Raw genomic sequence first — 20,263 nt, 5'->3', positions numbered from 1 at the left:
CTCGCCTCGATCAACTTGTTTCTGTCTCTGAATGCGACGCGCGTCCCTCGTGTTTCTAATTGGACACTCGAGAAATTTGGGAAACTGAAGAAGTTTCAAATGGTTTTAAAGACGCCTGAGTGGGTTTCGTTTAAGAACAGGGGGTGTAACGGAGTTTGCGATCGGATCGAGGTGGCAAAGCGTTTGAGTAGTTGTAAACGTTTCGAAAATTTTGATAAGTCAGAGTGTGCTGAGTGCTCGAAACGATAGATCACGTAACGAAATGAAGTTGTAATTATTTAAACGAGAGACCATTCATCGTTAAGTCGAATCGCCTCTGTGTACACGCGTGACAAGGGAGTCCTGTGAATCTTCACCGGATGCACGAACGATCCGCACAGTTTCGTATCCGAATGCGCCTGGACAAATGGAGTTCAGCGGCAATCGGTGCACGTAGCCGTGGCTCGTCAATCCGATATCAATCGCGGACGTCGTTTATATATACACGGCCTTACACAGCTTCCTCCCTCTTTCTCCGTGTCCCTCGACCCCTTCCTCTCCCTTTCTGTCGCGCAACAAGTGTGACGGCTCGTAGCGGTGGGTAGATAGGCGAATGAACCAACGAGAGAAAAAAAAAAAAGTGAAAAGGGAGCGAGAGGAGGACGGGCCAGGGGGTGAAAGGTAGGATAGAGGGTGGGAAAGAGACGGTGCGACAGCCGCGAGAAGGAGGACGGGGCGCGCGAAGGGGGAAAGGATGGAAAATGGGTCGACATTTGTGTACCGACAAGCTTTGCGAGTACGTCAACGCCAGGACACACCTGCAGTTCGACGGTTCACCCCGTTTTCTGGTAAACGCTCTCGCCTTCTCTTTCTATGCACCCCTACGTTCGTATCTCCGCGTCCTTGAGAATCGGATTCGTGTGCGTGCAGGCTGTCTGTGCACCAGCCGCAGGACAATGCACAGTCGGCTCTTTTTTCATCGTACTTCCAAGCGAACGTTGAATCTGTACTTCCCTTAAACGTTTACGTTAAGAATATCTATTTCTATTTAATTAAAGTAATGAAATTTGAATCGAAAATGTCGGATCTGGGAGATGAGGATTACCATCGGCCTGTTTAAAATACGCTCGACGATCTGCAGTGGAATTTGTAAGGTGCTCGAAAAATCGCGCGAGCTTCCGCGTCCCCGAACGACTCGCGTCGATACCCGATCGTAAATAACAGGGACGTTGCTTTCGTTCCGAGAAAACGGCGACCAGTTTCTCCGGCGGAAATGAAAAAGGCCGATGGACGCGAAGTGAACGGCCGACAACTTAATTACACCGTTCGCCACAGGTGCTACGCGCGTCGCGCGTAATAAATATTTCATGAGCGAAACAGCCATTACATTGTTTGATTCTATTTACATACATTCGATTGCCCGGCGGAGGGTGGGCCGGGTGATTAATAACCGTCCCGTCGGTGGCCTCCGTTTCTTTCTCTCCTACGGGTCATTATCCCCGGCGTTTCTTTCTCGATCGCGCGAAAACCGCGCGGCTGGATTGCGTTGCGTAACGCAATCAGCATAAATATTTGACGAAGCGCCAGCGTTTGTTGACTCGTCGCGATGAATCACCGGCGCTTCTGTAATCGAGCGCAAAAACCGCTTCCTGTCCCGCGCGCGATCCCTCTCCACCACCCCTCTTGCACCCGCGTTTTCCCTTCCCACGCGTTCGTCTTTCTCCTCGTCCCGGCCATTTTTTTTTTTTCGTCTCCCGTCCGTCGTTGATAGCGGCTTTTAAATCGAGCGAGAGATTCATTGACGGCGCGCGAGGACGTTTGACGGAATGTTCGGCGCGAACGGGGCACGGGACGCGCGAGGAAAGACTCGATTACGGATCGATTCGATTAGCCGGGAAGGTTAAACATCGACAGAGAGGATAATGACATAATTGCGCCCGAGCGAGCTCGTGCTATGTTTGTACGAGCACTACGACGACGTGCAATTATTCGCGCCATCGCTACGGTGACTTCTGCTGGCCACACGTGCCCCGCAGCCATTTTGGAGAACCGCGTCGCGCCGTTTCGCGAGCTTCTTCTCGGCTCTTCTTACTTTTAATTCGATCGTCGTTTTCTGTTGTCGTTGTTCTACAACTTTTTTCTTATTCGTTACATAGACACGTTTATCTATTGTTTTATAGAGATTGATTTTTTTTAATTACATAACTGTTGTATATTAGGTTTTGCGAGAGACTTGTAGTTGTATCGTTTTAATTAATCAGAGTGATGCTATATTTTTTCTTTGATGTTTATTCTATGGTGCGACTTTTCTAATTTTTAAATTAATTCACAGACACTTGGTTTTTGCAGGTGTCAATCGATTTTGTCGTACGATGTTGTTTTGCTGGTTTCTCTGTGTCCATTCTTTATATGCTTTTTATAGGAGCTTTTTTTGCAGCTTTTAAATTGATTCATGGGCAGCTGTTCCGTAAAGATCGATCGGCTTCTTCTTTTTTATCGCACTCTGCCTCGCGGTTTGTAACATAAATGGAAGATTAAAGCGTGGTAGCAGTTTCAGTTTCATTAGCAACTTTCATGAATATTTCTTTCGTATTCACTTCTCATTATGATTTATAGCGTCGAGTTTGTAAGTTCAAAAATCCGCCCCAGTTTCGCGTTATTAAACTCCCAGAAACGCTGTTACGTTTATGAAGAGTTCTCGCGGAACATTTGTACGGGACGTAACAAAAATGTTGAAGTCAAATTGTCGGTAGCAATTTGTCTTTTATTTGTAACTGCCTCCTCTCTTCTTCTCCTAATTCTTATTTGCCTTATCACAGTCCTCCAGCGTTAAATTTATATAATTCTACCAATTCGATGTCACAGAATGTCCAAATTAACTTTATTACGTACAGAAAAAAACTGCGAGCGTTCATTTTACCAAGAGAAAATAAGAAAAATCTTGACGGAACGTTATCAAACGGCACGAAAAACTTGAAGCAGTATTGCTTTGAAAAACGCGCTTAACATCCACGTGGTCGACTCGCTAATCGCGAAGAATCTCCCCGCGCGTTTCATCGAATAAAACGATATAATCCATCGCGTGGCAACGAAATCCTATCGCGTGAAACGCGTCTCGTTTAATTCGATCCGAGAACAGAGAAATGAAAGCCAATGGCCGTGGTAACGAACGGGCAAGCGGGAAGTAAGTACCCGCAAGAGCGACAAGCATCTCATGAATAAAATCGGCGATTTGGTTCGCGTCGCTGAAGAAAAATGAGGCGTAACGGTGTAAAGCGAACGTGTAATGACTTAATTATGTCCTGTCGTGGATCGCGAGGTGTTAAACGCGTCGGAACGACAGGGGGGCGTGTGGAACCGAGGCCAGGGGGTGCGAAGCCGGCAAGAAGGGAGAAAGGTCAGCCACGCGGAGGCCATTCTGATGGCTTTAATAGGATTTATGAATGGATAACGAAGCTTGGCCGGGTTTTTCGCCTCGTACGCATACAGGGTGTCCTGCTAATAACCGAGGCAATTTATCGATGCGTTCGGACTGTTATTTTCGCGAGGAAATTTTATGTCCCCAAATGGTTGTTGGTATAGATGCTGATTACGGGTTTCAGGAATTTTTACGACTGTTTTTCGTACCGTTATGAAACAATTCCGTGAATATATAACGGTGATATTTCAAAGACGATTTAAAAAATGTACTTTTGAAACATTTTCTTTTATCCGCCACTGCGTACGAATCGATAGATCCAACTTCCTAAAATCGATGAGTCAAAGGTTAGTAAAAATCGATTACCAAGGCGTGTAACAAAACCAGCACCTAATACTCCATTTCACGACCCTTCGCAACCAGCCAGCGAAACCGAGCAGTCTCATTGTTTGCGGAACGTTTTTCGTTCAGGATTACCTGGTAGATGTACCGATTTGGTCACGGGACACCCCTCGTGTACGTGTAAACGTGTCTGGTCGATGTAACGCGCGCGTTAACAGAAGAAGCACTCGTACACAGGGGGGGGGGGGGGGGGGCAGAAGCATTATAATAGCCGAGCGGTGAATTATAGCCGGCTCGTTCGCCGTTTCAATTCCGTAGCCGCGCGCCACCGCCAATCCTGTTGCCAGCCTCCGGCATCAATTAAAGAGGAAGAAGCGTCCCCTTCCCTTCCGTCCTTCCTCTACCCCTTCTTTCCCTTTCACGGCGGTTTCCGGGCGAACTTTCCGGCCGCCTTAACCCCGCCGCGATTTCACCCGATTTACCGTCTGTTTACATAAGCGGCGGTAATTACCAGCAATTTGTCACGAATACGCGCTGTATCAGTTTCACGTTACGCCCATATATCGTCGGACGTGTTACGCTGCCGGTGGGGGTGCGTGTTCGCGTAATTACCCTTGCCAGGCGTTCTCCGTGCGCCGTTCTTCGCCGGTCCGGCTCCAGGGAGCTTAACAGCGTTTGTCAGTGGTTGTTTGATTTATTCATTCTGGATCGCATTGTGGTTCCAATGGTCGTTTTTCACCGGCATTCTTGTTGCGTTGCTGCAATATGAAAGAGGTTCAATTATTATTAATCAGGGGTGGTAGTTTTGATGACCTCGACATAGGGGATGCTTCTATGCGTAACTCGTTTCTTGTTTCCTGAAGCTAATAGATAAGGTCGAACTTTGTTTAAAGTTGGTATAAACCACATTATTTTAATACATTTCGTAGTCGTATATTTCAAGCGGGCATGGAATAATTAATTGAACGGTATAAAATTGAAACAGATAACGATTATGTTGTTAAATGAGCGTAAACTACTTGTCAACGATCGTGAGAATTGCTCAAGCGAGGACAGTAAAAAGAAACCTATCTTCTCGTTCTCTTGCCATCTGCTACACGCGTTCACCACTCGAGTGGATTGTAAGACGTAAAAGAAAACTTTTAGTCTATTCTCTACATGGTCGGGTTTCTTGTGCCGCAGGATGATAGACTGGTGATGCAGTGTTGCACAATTGGAATGGGCAGTTTTTATTTTATTAAGGTGGACGCGCATGTTGCTGGTTCGAGTGCGTGTCCGCGTAATTACTCCTGCTGGGCGAGGCATTCCCCGAGTGGCATTCTTCGGCATCCGGTTCAAGGGAGAGCATTGTGAACGGTTGTTTTACGTATTTATCCTGACCAGTGTAGATCATTATTGTCCGTGGATGATGCGCCTTTTGCAACATTTTTCTTCTTCTTTCGTGCATTACTGCAGTAAGGAAAATTGTGTCCCATTTAGGGCAGTTTTTTTCTCTACGAGGACGAACTCGTTTCTTCCACGCACGTGTGAAGTTTTTAATCGTCGTTTGAGAATGTACAAGTTTGCGCGTGTACGCAATTTCACTTTTTTAATTAGTACATTTTACTCGCAATTAATACTTAGCTCTGATCTGTTATGTCTGAATGGAATGGGATACATTTTCCAAAATTTATACGCATCACAGTATCACTTGGAGTATTTCAAATTACACCAGTGTACCAAGACAGAAGGTACTGATCGCAAGAACCGTCTGCTTCTCGTTCGTTCTCCTTGTTTTTTAAATTCCCGGTGAAAGCGTTCGCAGAGGAGCATGTTCCGACGTCGTGTCCGGCGATCGAGCTTAGCGGAACGTCTTCATCTCGAAAGAACAGGCCGTTTAATCCGGCACCTTGCAGTACTAGCTGCAAGGTCTAAGCCGACGCCGACATGCGTGTCCACGTGCCAACAAGGCCGACAAATTGTCGCAAAAAGGGCGCAACCTTATACAATCCGCGTCGAGTCCAGTTCGGGAATGCGATGTGAACGAGCGCCGCTTAAAGTGTCGTTCATACAGGGTGGATCATTTTGAACCGCCAATAAAATCGTTTTCGATTTCAAAAATAGGGAGGAATTCGCGGGGGTTGGTTTCTTATCGCGTTCGACGTTAAAAGCGTGGAAACTATATTAAATGGATGAACACTATTTAGATTTGCATCATAATTTTTACGTTTCAACATACTCCATTGTTCGTAAATTTGTTAAATATCTGGGAAATTTATTCTTTCATTTGTTATTCCTTTTTACGTACGTCCTTCGCCTAGTTGTCAAACGTGGCATACAGATGAAATCTATTTAACAAGCTCTTTCAACCCTATTTTCGTAAGTTAGCCATAAAAATCCAACGACAAGCTTGTGGAATCGATCGATAAATGTTTTTTTTAACAACGATCGAACCCTCCTCGTCTCCTGATTCGCATTATATACGAATACTTGTGCGGATTCGCGACGTATAATACCAGCGAATATAAAAACCGCGAGAAACATCGGTTCCAATTGAGTCATTTACCATATTTACCATGGGCACGTGCCACTCGACTGTCGACTGTATCTCGATCCGGATCGATCAATCTGAAACCGGATTAATAGCACGCGTACCAACGCAACGGAGAAACAATTGAGCGAGTCTGATCTCGGTTGAACCAGACCGTTAATTGACGACCGAGTACTCTCGGCCCGTACTGGAATAATGGTGTTCGTTGACGGGAAAAACTGCTGTCTCCTCGTACCTTGGACACGATGTCGCGTTAGATAGCGCGAAGCGGGGATGGTGTCACGTTTTCTCGATACTTTGCACCCTCACCTCGGAAACGATGTTCTTTTTCAGACTCAAACATTCAATTATACTCACAAGTAGCTACTCTTCAAAAATAATTATCGATCGTATATAAGAATTTCGGAAGACATATCAAATTAAAATTAAGTTAAAATGTCACAATATCTCCTGCGCTGTTATTACCAGATTGCGCTTACGAAAAGAACTCGTTAAGACCTAGAATAGTATTCTAATTACTTGGAAGAATGAGTTGACAAAAAATAGCTAAGTTCTATCGTCCAAGAATGACTCATGTGTGTACGTAATTGAGATAGACGTTATTGTATATACGTGCTGTAATAAATATGCTCGCGATCGAATCGAAATTAGCGAGGCTAGCCAGCGATGGCCGCAGGCGAGAAAAAGCGACCGGACGATCTTCCGCGGGAGTCGTTCCACATATTTGTCGTGGCACGCGTTCTCCTCCCTTCCCCTTCGCCGTATCGATCAATGGAATCGGATTAATGACACGTTCGCCGGCGGAATACTCGATGATACACCCGTGTCTCTCGTTGAATGACGGATCGCGGCCATTACGTTTATCGCGGTGAGAAATCTCGCGGCCGTGGAATCGTAATGCACGAAACAGTTTTACGGGTCGGTTCATTCATACGCCCGACACGTTTGCGTCCGCTTTAAACGGGATTACCGCCGGCACTCGATTTCTTTCCCTCCAGCCGCGTGCACACGTAACGACGTTTTCACGTGTTACACGACCGTTTGTCCCGCGACGCGCCTTCGTTCCTCCTGAGTAAACCGACACGCCTGACAACACTTCGCGTTGATACGAATATTACGCGATATTTATGCGCTCCTGGCTGGATTATTCGCGACACGTGGATCGATTAACGCGATCGCGTAAGCTTCTCGAAAAGAAACTGTTACATATTTATCGCCCCGCCGCGCGGAACGTGCACGGTGATTAATCTTGGCGATAATTTTCTCGTTGATTAATTAAGAATCGACTGGAATAGCGTTATGATTCACGATAGGATGAATATAATTATTAGCCGAATTCATTCGTCGCCTCGTTTAAAGACTCGATCAGCGCGAGGATCCTTGCAATTTACCAGCTGACTTGCGTAATCCGGCGTCGCTGGACGCGGCGTCGGCCGTGAAAATAATCGATGGAAGACGGGGGCGGTTATCCCCCGCGCGGTAACGCGGTCGCCTCCACGGTTTATATCGATTCCAGTATCCATCCGTGACCCCGATAAAACGGTAATCGATCGTCGTAATAATTGTTACGTAATCCGCGCGAGAGAAGTAATAGCAGGCAACAGGTGAGATTCCGTAATCACGCGGAAGGACGTTCGCGCCGCCGCCGCCGCCGCCGCCGCATCGGTTTAAAAGGAATAACGATTCGTATATAACTCGGCCAACGCGAACGTACCGACCGTGATCCCTTCTTTCGCCTCCTCCCGTCTTTTTTCGACCAAACGGAGAACAAGCGTGTAACGCACGCGCGTTAATTGATACCCGTTAATTTGCAGCACCGCTCGTGCCTCCGATATTTATTTATATTTATTTATGCAGGTTTGCTCGTCGAGCGGCAATTTCTGCACGCTCCTTTTCTGTATACGTCGAGTCGAGTTCCGATTCGAACATTGGAGAACGTCTACTTTATTAACTCCTTTGAGGATACCGACAGATTTTTTTCTTTTTTTATTGAAGTCGTTCTAATGTTTGTCCGTTGGAGAACTATCAGATACAGAGTCTTCGAAGAGTAAAGATGAGAATTCGAATGTAAGAACGAGTGTTTGAATTGGATGAGATGTGGACGTTTGTAACAGTGAAGATGTGATCGTGGAGAGAGGCTTCCCGAGTATTCTCGAATATTCAATATTTATTCCAAATATTATTCCAAACTTTATACAGAAGAGCGTGTGCGTACGCGCAGTCTGAGTGTCTGGGAAAGCAAGGGAATGCATGGAAATCTGGGCAAAACGATCGAGGATGTTCGATGAATGAACGTGTAAAAGGATGTGTGCGCGGAGTTTGGTCTTAAGAAGAGCAATTAACATATTAGTACACTCCATTTGTTCAACACAGTATCGTACGATTAAGATGATTTATAGATTTTTGTTTACATCCTAATTGACGCTATTCCATTCAGACTAGTAGCATGTAGAAACAAACGTTCGTACAGGACTGTCGAGAGTCCTCGTTGCGTAAGAAAAGAAAAGTTAGGTACGCTGTGTAAAAAAATTAGTCGAATATTTGTATGCTGAAACGTGCATTCGATTTAACACCTCGCTACTCGCTATTCACCAGCGATATTCCATGCGAGCACATCGACGGAAATATTAAATGTTAAGGCCGACGCGTGCTTGAACGACTTGGTCCTTGATTATTGCACAACGGTGCTGTCTTGCGATTTTCTCTTTCGACGGGCTACCCAAATCGTTCCATTGGGAAATGGGATGTCGTACCACCGCGATATCGTGGCTTCGACTGGCTTTATTTATAGTCTTGTCCGCGGATACGACAGTCTAACACGTGGAGCCCGATTGCTTCTTGTTATTAACTATAATTTATTTGTTGCCCAAGTGCTAGCCGTGCCGCGCGTCGACTCGTAACTCATTTACCCGAGCACTGTAATTACTGACGTCTCTTGAAATATTAGTCTAGGCTTCTGCTCGCTCCCGACTCGCGTCTTGCCAGAACGCAAAAAATCTCTTATTATTATAATGTCTTTACTGCTTGTGGGTATGGGCGGGAGCACGTAATAAGAGAGAAGTGTGTACAAATTGAGCGTAACTAAGATGCATTGGACGCGCGGAGTAGCAAAGTCGAGCCAGCATTGCAAAATTGGGATCCACGACGTGGCCATGGAACCGTTACCAAAAGTATAGCTCGAGAATGATTCAAACAGTTTTGCAATCAGAGACGTCAACCTTGAGGATAAGGTTCGCAGACGTTCTTCTGGTGGATTTCGGAATTTTCTGCCGTTCGAATAAGTAATGCAGCTCGATGTTTAAAAACATCATTGAATTGCAGTCTACCATTCATAATTAAGTATCGTAAGATTAATAATATTGCTTTGTCGAGCTTGAAACCGCTTGTTTGAAACTCAATGAAATTGAAATGCCACAAAATCGAAGGTATCGTGGAACAACGTCGCGGATAAAGATTTAAAAATGTGTTGGATCTAGGTCGCCGGCTGTTCGACGTATTAATAGCAGAACCCTGCGGTATTCAGCCATAGATTCACGGAAATTGTATAATATCAAAAAAATCAGCGCCTCGATATACAAATCCGTTCTATTTTGCTTCTTGATAAACGCTATGGGCGCTGAGAAATCGGCTATAACGTGATCCAAAGGGAAATGAAAAATCGCGAACAACACGACTTCCCATAATGCGTAAAATATGAACCGCGTGTCCATTAATTACATTCTAGAACGTCCCTCGTTAACAGAAGAAAGCTAAAACGCTATTAATAAAATATTTCAATTTCCACTAATAAAATATTTTAACGCAACAGAAAAATTATTACTCCATCGGAGACATTAATTAAACTAAAATTTGAAGGTGGAAAGGGGAAGAGAAAAAAGGGGACGACGAGCAACTGATTCAACATTTCGAAGTATTCGCTCGTTAAACACATTCGCTCCCGCGTATCCGCTCTCAAATATGAATCGAATATGCAAGGATAATTTCATTATCCTCCAACTGTGATAAAACGAGAAAAAAAAAAAAAATGATTAATTCCTATTCAATGCGAATGACGAGTAAAAGTATCGATACCGGAACAACCCTTTAGCCACGCGCGATGGACCGACTCGATGAACTTCGATGGACTCGAAGAAGCGAGGGACGCGCGCATAAAATCGCGATCCCATCGGCGAACACGCGTCGCGCGCCGTTTTTTCGTCGCTTGGCGTATCAAGGGAAGAAAGGAGGAACGCGAGGTGGATAAAAAAGGAGAGGAGAAAACCAGAACCCGCGGTGGTTGTCACGTCGCCCGTTTACCATATTTAACGCGCCACGTGCCGCGATTCCCGGCGACCTCGCACGGGGATCGAGCTGTCGATCCCTCGATCAATCAACGCGAAACAAATAGAGACGCGACGGAGCGACCGGTCCTTTTTTACCTGCTGCCCTTCGAGGAGAAAGACAGAGGGACTGTTCGATCGCGTTCGTTTAATTGATTCCTCCTAGCCGTAGGATGCCGCGCGGCGTTTCCACGGATACGATTCAATTTTTATTCCCACGGTTTTATTCCAACGTGCGAGGATACGTTCATCCGACTTCACCGCGACGTTTGATCCTCGTATTTCGATCTTCTCGAACGGTCGCCGCTGAAAATTCCTTCGCAATTAGGGTGTAGCGGACGTGTCGCAGGGGCTGACGGAGTTCTAATTAACGTTTAACCGGGTTTCGCTTTAAATTTCAACCGTAAAATGTTAATGAAGTGTTGCAGAGGCGCGAGAAGCGTGGAATGAATTTTTTTTCGCTCCGCCAGGAAGATTGACAGTTTTAACAGGAAATACAGTGGTGGAGTGAAGTCCTGCTGTTCTTGACGCTTTTAGAGCGAGGCAGTTGTTAGTCGATGCGAGTTACGAACATATTCGCGCTTTAAAAGACGACTTTGAGAAACACGATCATCGATCAGTGGCATTTATTCCATAACAATTATTTTCTCTGTTCCAAGTTACATAATACAAAAACCAATGAATGTATATATATCGAAGAGTATTTTGAAAAGATATTCTTACCAAAACTCCATGGATACCACAAAAATCGAAGAGTTGATCGTATTTAATTCGGCACCGGAAACACGGTCGACAGCCGTCTGCGTTCACCCTTGAAACCGGTCGCGTTGAGCCCGCGTTCGACACTGCTCGGTTTTCTTCGCCGTCGTAACTCACAATTCGAGCGTCATCAAGCGTTATCCGACCTCCCTCGTTCAGTTTGTCCGGATTCCTCGTTCCGATAAACGACCGTCGTAGTACGAGAGCGCGAGGGAAAGCGGCACGACCTTCGTCTTCCTTCGTCCTCGTACGTGTCGGAGCCGATCGTTATTGTCGAACGACCGCGCATATACTTTAACCACGATTCGGTTCATTCACTCGACCGCGCTCCGTCGTACCGCGTGCCTCTACGTGTGTACGTGCTCGTGTGCGCGGGTGTTCATTGATTAAGGTGCACGATAAACCACGTGTCCCGCCACTTCTGGGTGCACTCCACGCGGCGACCTTGCCCCACGTACATCACGCGCACTTTTGCGTCGCGACACGCTTCTCGTTACGCGGTCAAACGTGTGCTCGACACGGGGTGCGGTGTGAACGTTACGCCATGTGTCTTCGAGCGGAAGAGCAGCGGCCCTCCTCGCAGCTTGGGATCGAAGCGTCGAGGTGAATTGTGCTGGACTTGCAGCCTCAGGTGAACCATCTCGTGACGCGCAGCGTCGTGTAAAAATTTTGATCGCGCAGGTAAATCGAGCCAGGCGAAGTTATTCTTTAGTTTATGCGATTAGTTTAATGGTTTGAGGGTTTAGCATTACTTTTGGAAGTCTTTCTAGTCGTGAAAGGGTTGAGTAGACGTTTCTGGTATTTAGATTATTAAGGAATGACTTCTTGCCTGCATTTCGACAGCGTTCGTTTTCGAGGATGTAACGCGTAGGATAGTGTCAGATGACGTTTCTCGAAATCAGTTCTACGTACGTTTTCTGTATGGTTATTTGTACGTACTGCGTGTAATTTGTGACGACAGAATAGCTGGTTTCCGAGTATTTTCTACAGAGCTGCTGGTTCTTGCTATTACGTCGTCCATCTTTGTATTTCTATCATTTGCGAGCGATCACGTACGACGGTGGACTGAGTGTAAACAGCCGAACACGCGATTCACGATTCGTCTTATTTTGCTCTCGCATTGTGTACGAAAATCTGTTTCCAGCGAAGGCCTTGTACGCGTACAACCTTGCTTCGTAGTATTCCACGAAAAATTAATTTGAAGATTGTGCTGGCTTTCTAAGAAAAGCTCTAGCGAATATACGATAACTAATATTTTAAATTACCTTAGAAAAGTGAGTCGAATAATTTTCTTTGTACCACTCGAAGCATTTGATTAAAAATTGCGAATTTATATACATTGGTAGACAGGAATCAGCTTTAATACGAGTCGAAATTGTGCGAGAAGCAAACGCTGGTCGTGTACGTTTCTACGTAAAAGCAGAAAAATCCTGTATAATGTGACAAAATCATCGGCACCCTTCTTTGCATGCGTCCAGGCGTATGCATTCCGGTGTGCCGCAGGGTGCACACGCGATACATACGCGCGCAGGGTAAACAGGTGAGTCCAGCAGCAGCAGCGGGCGCAGTAGCGTGCATAGCTGCATAAATACGAGCAATAATAGATGAACAGCATCGTGTATCGGGCGCGCGGTGAATTTTAAAGAGAACTGCATCATCTTCGTACGCCGGTGGTCACGTTATCCGCGTATTTGCCGGCCTGCTGTATAGTTAAAACCGTGTACAAAGGCTCGAAAGCACGGCTACGCGTGCTACCAGATTGTTATGTATGTACAACGCCGTCGCGGACACGTGTTCCCGTGTGTGCACCCACATAAATATCAGCACACAGGTACACAGGTGTCCGCACAATGGGTTACATCCGACCGTTTCACCCTACGCACACCCGGATTGAAGAGTTCGCGACCTAAGTATGAAGAAATATTGGTACCAGCTTGGACGTTTTACTCTACACCGTGTATCATTTATGTATAGTACTACGCTGCGTATTCGCTGGTATCAATCATTCCAGAAACAGCCAATTCGTATGTCTACTCGAGAACCAGACTGACTTCATTTATGTTACTTTCCTGTTCCACAGAAAAACGGTTTTATCATGTACTTCATACATTATACGATGAAAAAGCGAGGAGCATCTATTATCGAATTAACTGCTGTTAAAAATCTATATCACATACACAAGAGTCTGTAATAAATCTGTAGAGCGTTAAGAAATTCGTAACTAAAAAGTTGGAGGAACAATGTACCAGAGAAAACGAATCAGAATGATCCTCTCTCGCTAGAACATCATAACCTTTCGACTCGTCGATGTAATCGTCTCCAGTTTTTCGTGCCCTTTCTTTTCGATCGGACTCGACCGAGTAGGACGATCAGAAAACGTAACCACAGGCGATAACGCGGTCAGGATGAAACGGCCGTGCGTGACCGGCCTGGTTCGTTACGTTTAGGGGGAACACGTTGTTACCCGTGGTCAGGGGTGCAATCATTTTTTGGGAACAGATTTCGGTGGGTTTTCACCTCCCGGCGCGTTGCGGTTTGCTCGATACCCGCCGATTGTTTCCTACGCTGTCTGCCGGGATTTATGTGCCCTGGTGCAACCCCCGCGCTTCGTTCCGCGGGGGTGGTTCGTAACGCGCGTAGCTCGTTTCGCAGCTTGATCCAGGACGAAGGGGCGGCGTTGGTGCCGTTCGTGTAATCGCGTGATCCTTGTTCGTACATTCGCTAAACAATTTTTAAAATATGTTTTGGTGTACTAGTTACATCGCATCGTGAATATAGATAATAATAATTTGGGTATTTCTATCTGTTCTGGTTTTGTACGCACTGTTTAGAATCATTTCGCGACGCGCGCAAGGATTTTCTTCTTTGATATCAAAATGATTGGCGATGAAGGGACAAGTGTTTGTGGTAAATTCCAGACGCTTTCATTGCCACTGTGCGAATATGTTGTCTTGAACGATATATCACACGTATTTTACACACGGAATCGCATTGTGAATGTGAAAAATGACAGTTTTATGAACCTAGTGTATTCTGTTCGAACAGGTCCAGTCGGCGAATAAACGTTCTCCTGCCGTGTGATTTAACGACGTATTTTCAACGTCATTGGCCGCAGTTCATCGGGCGCAGTTCGCAGATAAAGGTAGGAAATTGATGATTTTCAACTGAAAGTTGAGAGTTTACTGTTAGCGCGCATGATGCTTTTACGTTTAACATGGTTCTTTTAACACGAACACTTGGGAGAAGCGAATTTTTCAGATCGATTCTTTCTGCACTCGCAGAAAGGACTTTTCCAAACTGAAATTTATTCTGCATGAATAAAAAATTTTACGCTACTTCCTCGATATCTGATAAATCGAATACCAGCTGGGTAAAATACACTCAGTTTCAATGATTATATTCATAATATATATTTATAAACGCAATGTTGCAATATTAGTTCCTTTTCAGAAGAAATTATGTACGCACAAATATGAATCAGGGTCCTCGAAAGGGTTAGAGGCTTCTGGATGCAATGATCATCTCGATAATGACTTCCTGTCGTCCAAAAGATGTTTGCAACCTGTATCACGTTATTCTGAGTATTGGGGGTAGCGAAATAATCAGTCGAGGGACTGTAAACGCGATGCATAACGAGATACAGGTGCACAAGACACGTGTACTCGTGCAGCTCGACAAGATCGTCGGATTCCTGGCGAGAAAGCGAAACGCGACGACAATAAGTACGCCTCGTTGGTCAGATCGAACGAACCATGCTTTACATTTGCCTCGATCATTGCATCGAGTCTGTATCCCGTTTAATTCATTTGTCCGCCATAATTTATCGCAACTTTGGCTCATTTGTCTTTAATGCACCGCGTATCGTTGCACTTGCCTTTTCGCACACGTGCTTCGACCATTTTTTCAACCGGTTCTCTTGAGAATGAAGCTTAGAGTGCATATCCTTTTTTTAGCTTGGCTTTTAAAATATTTTAGGATTCAGGTTTTTAGTATAAAATGACTGACTTAATTTAATAATGAAATTTAAAAAAAAAAACGTGGAACACAGTTTTCACGCTGTGAAGTAGAAATCGAAGATGGTGGACACACTTAGAAGCATTTTTGCTAAAGGTGGCAAATAATATTGGCGAACCTACGTGCGTTAACGTTTTTTCGTATTTACTTGCACCTGGTTCTATGCAAATTAACTTCAGTTCCATGAAAAAAATTCATGAAGTTTCATAAGCGTTTCTTCGATAAAGTAGAATCCTCTGAAAAGTGTTTCACGTGTAATATAGAATAAATTTCGCGGTACCTTTTATAAATAACTATACAGACATGGATTGTAGGTTTTATGAATAATCATAAGCTTTTCTTTAATAACGTAGTATTCCCTGAAAATGTTTTACATCCAATATCAAATAAATTTCGCAATGCTTTTTATTAAAATAGCTCTAAGTATGAGCATACATCGAGAGTTTCATAAAACACTGTACGATATTCATTCGAGGCTATTTCAACCGCAAATCATCCAGTTTAAAATTCATTTAATTCCCTTTATTATGTATCCTTAGCGTCAAATTTCCGACGTTATTTCTGTCTATGAAAAAACATTTTTTAAATATCCTTGCACGTCACTAATAACAAATTATTAAATCATTCGTCACGCGAATAATTCATCGCGACGACTTACATGAAGCTCTCCCTAATTTTTGCCTTGTATAAAATAGATTAATCTAGCAAAAAATCAAAGAAATGATGGAACAATGGGCGGAATTTTTGAAAATATAAAATTTTACGATACATCTTGAAATAATGAATCTAAAACGATTGTTCTACCATGGAATAAAATAATCTTCCGTTTCTATTAATTGCTCGAGTGCGCTAGCGATAGTTCACAAAATGGTTCCGAGAAAACCGATTGCAAGTCGCACGGTTGTTCGCAACCAAGGACTTCCTTGGTCGATTGGGTAATGTCGTTGGTTATGGCGTTACGCAAGCTTTTTGAAAAAGCTCGCGTCGGTTGGCTCGCGTTTGCACTCCGCGAGGTTCGTTACGCAAGGGCCAGAATCACCGGTTACTTTCTCGGCGATCGTTGCACCGTTCACCTGGCATCGCGGAAAGTCTGGTTGACCGACGCAAGCACACGTTCCACTGGGTACATTGTGCACGACGATATTTTAGATTCTAATATTTAACCCCTTCGAACAAGATTGTACAGATGAAATGTTTCGTTGGTACCGCTAAATTCTGAATTGTTCTTGAATCAGACTCCATTTTTTGGTTTAGGCAAGGATGTTGTGGACGATGATATTTTGATATTTAATATTCACCCCTTTCGAATATGGGTTGTTCGAATGAAACAACGTTTCGTTGATAGCAGTGAATTTTTTGGGAATTTTTCTTAAACGATACTTCCTCTTTGGTGTAGGTGTCGTAGAGTTTCATGCATTTCTGTAGAGAGTAACTTCATCTGTCGTTAGAGAGAAATAAATGTGATTACTTATAATTTGTTAGTTGTAATTTAATATTTATTGATTAATTATTATAGTTGATAGTAAAAATTGTGTGAAGGTATATTTATTAATAAGGTCTTATAGTGTGATGGAAAAAGGATAAGCAGCGATAAATTAATATTAATAAAGTAAATTACTTGGTGATAATAAAATGGCAAATGATATTATACGATACAATATGGAGACAGTACAGTGTTTTAATAAAGGCCAGGAAATTGAAGGAACATAAATGTTATATACGTACAGTTTTAATAAGTATGCTGCATTGAAAACGTTTGCTTAATTCAAGCAAATATATGTTTTTTTTTTTTTAAATCAATTCATTTAATTTTCAAATATGATTATTTTCACGATCCAAGTAAATTGTTTCAAATTGCGAACGAAATATACATATATTTACGTTTTAATAATCCGTTTATTGTGAACAGATATTTGTACTGTAAACGTGTTTGTATTATTACAAATGAAATCAGATGTTTTCGAGAATAATAAATCATTTATTCAAATGGACCAACTGTCACTTTCTTGAAAGCAACGATTGTTTTTAAGAGTAATATTTATTTAAAATTTAGCTTCAATTATTCTGAATTAACTATCTCTAATTGGTCCAACGAAATTATCTTCCTGCTGGAAAGAGTTATTTATTAGAATTAAATAACATTTATAACAGGTACAGACGAAAATTAATAAAATACTGCAATCAATTTTTGTAAAACTTGCAATTACCTTTCGCAATGTTTTTTAATAAATTGTCAAAAGGTTGTCCAGCAAAAATTGATGAAAATTCTTACTTATCCTTTTTTCACGCGAGTGTATCCAATATGTTAGAATGTATCAAAGAAAAGGTAATTTCTGGTGAAAAAATTCGTCAAAAACATGGGAAAAATTCGTTTATATGCGTTTGCCATTATTTTGAAAATCCATTTGAGAAGTGAATCCGAAGAAGAATTATCCGATTAGATTGGATTCAGTGCTTGCAGCGAGGTATAAAAATAGTGATTCATAAAAAAGGATATTTCGTTCTCCCTATTAACTTCATCAAAAAACTGTTTTATGCATAACAAGAAGAGAATACAATTTCACTATTTTAGCAATGAAACTAAAACGATAAAAAAGCAGGTTTCGCAACAGATATATTCCTTCAGATTATACGAACAAAATTCACAGAAGTAATTTTGATATTGCAAACTCGTATTATCGTACAGACACCAGTCTGTTGCTTGAAAATAAATTTCTTTCTCGTAAACAAAGGCTAGTTCACTTTGTTCGATTCTATTTTCTATTTAGCTATTTCGCATTGGAGCACCTTTCGAACTCCAATCCACGTGTCTACACTATCTGTTTTAACGTCCACCAGATACATCCCTATTCATCGACATCGCGTCGAGTGAGCATGATCAAAAAGTCGTATTGTATCGCGAAGCTTTTCCACTCCCAATATAACATCCCGTGGAGTGTAAACTATTGTAAAAATAACATTCAACATATTACTTGGGTGCGCGCATTGTCTCGTCCGTGTGTCGCGCGTACAGCGACGAGTCCCGTGGCAGAATTAAATGCGACACTTTGCTGATGAAGTAGTTGGAACGCGTTAACGCGCGCCCTACAAAATGACAACGTTTACACCGAGAAATTTAACGACCCCTTCGGTTTTTTCCGTTTGCCCAGCCGATTTTCAACAACACCAACGAGACATCGACAGCGGCGCGCGAGTTTTTATAATTCCGTTCTCTTTCCTATCGCGATCCCGTTTGTTCTACGCGGCGAGCTTTCAAAACCGAACTTCAGAGAAGATTCATAGGGGTTCGTTAAAAATTGATAGGAATTTGACACGGTCGAATATTTGTCGATACTCAATTTGGTTTAGGATGGCCCGGACGTATCGTGGTATTGGTTTTTCCGTCCGAGTGCGACTCGACACCGTTCCTATCAATTATCGCGCGTCATTATTGGAGATTTGTCTAGTTTTGTTGAACGTTACGAGAGATGACGACCTTCGACAATGTTTTGTCAAATTTTTATCGCTCTTTCAAATCGTTCGCTCTGCTTCTCTTGTGTGTCTTCGAAATTTTTCTCATCACGGAACGTCACTTATTTCTTCTCATTCTGAAATTTTCGTGGAACACTAGAGATAATTTGATTTCATGAAATCGACTCTACGATTCGTAACTTGAATACGAAATTTTTATTTTATATATTACGTTGCTTTGCGAAGGTATAATATAGAGGAAAGAAAGTAAAAGTAACACTGGATTTATTCGCCATTATCATCCGATGAAAACGCGTGCACGGAAATACTACGGAATACGTAGGAGCCGGATAAAATGCGCTACCAGACTTGGAGAGGTCAAATGAAATTCGCAACACTTTCGTTATTTACAATTATTCACGCGATACACTCTCGCTCCGCATAAATTATTCCTACCGTTTTAATTTATAATTCTCGCTCGAACAGGTAAATAAGTATCTACAAAAACGAGCACCAGTCATTTAAAACGTCGAAGTGAAATCTAACGCGACAATTTGTCTATTAAATCACAACAGTCTCCTCCACGGTTTAAAAAAAAAAAAAATGTTCGCATCTCCACGACGGTGGTGCGTTTGATCGCGCGTTCTCTGTCGAGAGTAACAAAAATTATCACCAGAATCGAGCATAACGTCGGGACGGATTAAACAGAGAAATCGATTTCCCATGCAGGTTAGTTTCTCCACCTCATTCATTTCGACCGTGGAATTCTCACAATCCGACGCGATCGTTAAACATCGCGGACTTTCCTAGCACAACCCCCGTATCGTCCAGTTTTCCCTTTTCTTTTTCGTCACCCTTTGCGCGCACGTGCTACGATCTCGATCGTATATAACGGTCCCGTTTATCCGTTTCTACGCGGTGTTAACAACGCAGCGGCAGCGTTGGGACGCCGATTCGAGATCGGTGACGCGGATGCGACGCCCACGCGGCAGAAAATCTCTGCACGCCTTCCTGAATAACCTTTGTCGTGGCACACACAGGATCCGTTTTCCTCCTGCCACGGATATTCGCTTCTTTCACTTTCTCTGTCTGTGTACCCGAAGTGGTGTAAAAATAATTCTGATTTCACCGTGGTCGGGAAGGAAGGGAGTGAGAGGGATAGATGGGAGGCGCGATCGATGATGGAGGATCGGAGTACGCGCTTGGGAAGACTGTTCTCTGGAAAAACAATTGTTCCCTGTCAAAGCTATTCTTTGATATGGAAGTATATTTGTTCGAATCGAGTTGGTTTTAGTTTTTAATTAAGATTCCTTTCGGTTGTTTGCCTTACGATTTCGATTTGTATTGATATTTGCTTAGGCGTGGTTTGTTATTGGTTTCGAGGAATAATGCAGGCGATGAGTCGTTTCATTGCTTTTTTTCACTCGATAGATAGTTTATCCGTAAATGTAG

At 43.3% G+C, this 20,263-nt stretch overlaps 1 long non-coding RNA gene across 1 annotated transcript in view; it reads left to right on the top strand.

Annotated features, from left to right (window-relative positions):
* LOC143422634 (uncharacterized) overlaps positions 1-20,263 on the top strand; it is a 153,229-nt gene that overhangs the window by 72,160 nt on the left and 60,806 nt on the right. Inside the window, exon 6 of the long non-coding RNA XR_013101747.1 lies at positions 14,393-14,489. This is a non-coding gene — a long non-coding RNA (uncharacterized LOC143422634). The remainder of the gene's footprint in view (positions 1-14,392; positions 14,490-20,263) is intronic.

This window comes from Xylocopa sonorina, chromosome 4, assembly GCF_050948175.1.
Source record: "Xylocopa sonorina isolate GNS202 chromosome 4, iyXylSono1_principal, whole genome shotgun sequence".
Taxonomy (NCBI): Eukaryota; Metazoa; Arthropoda; class Insecta; order Hymenoptera; family Apidae; genus Xylocopa; species Xylocopa sonorina.
The sequence above is the reverse complement of the archived record's forward strand: the minus strand, read 5'-3'. Positions and strand labels throughout refer to the sequence as shown.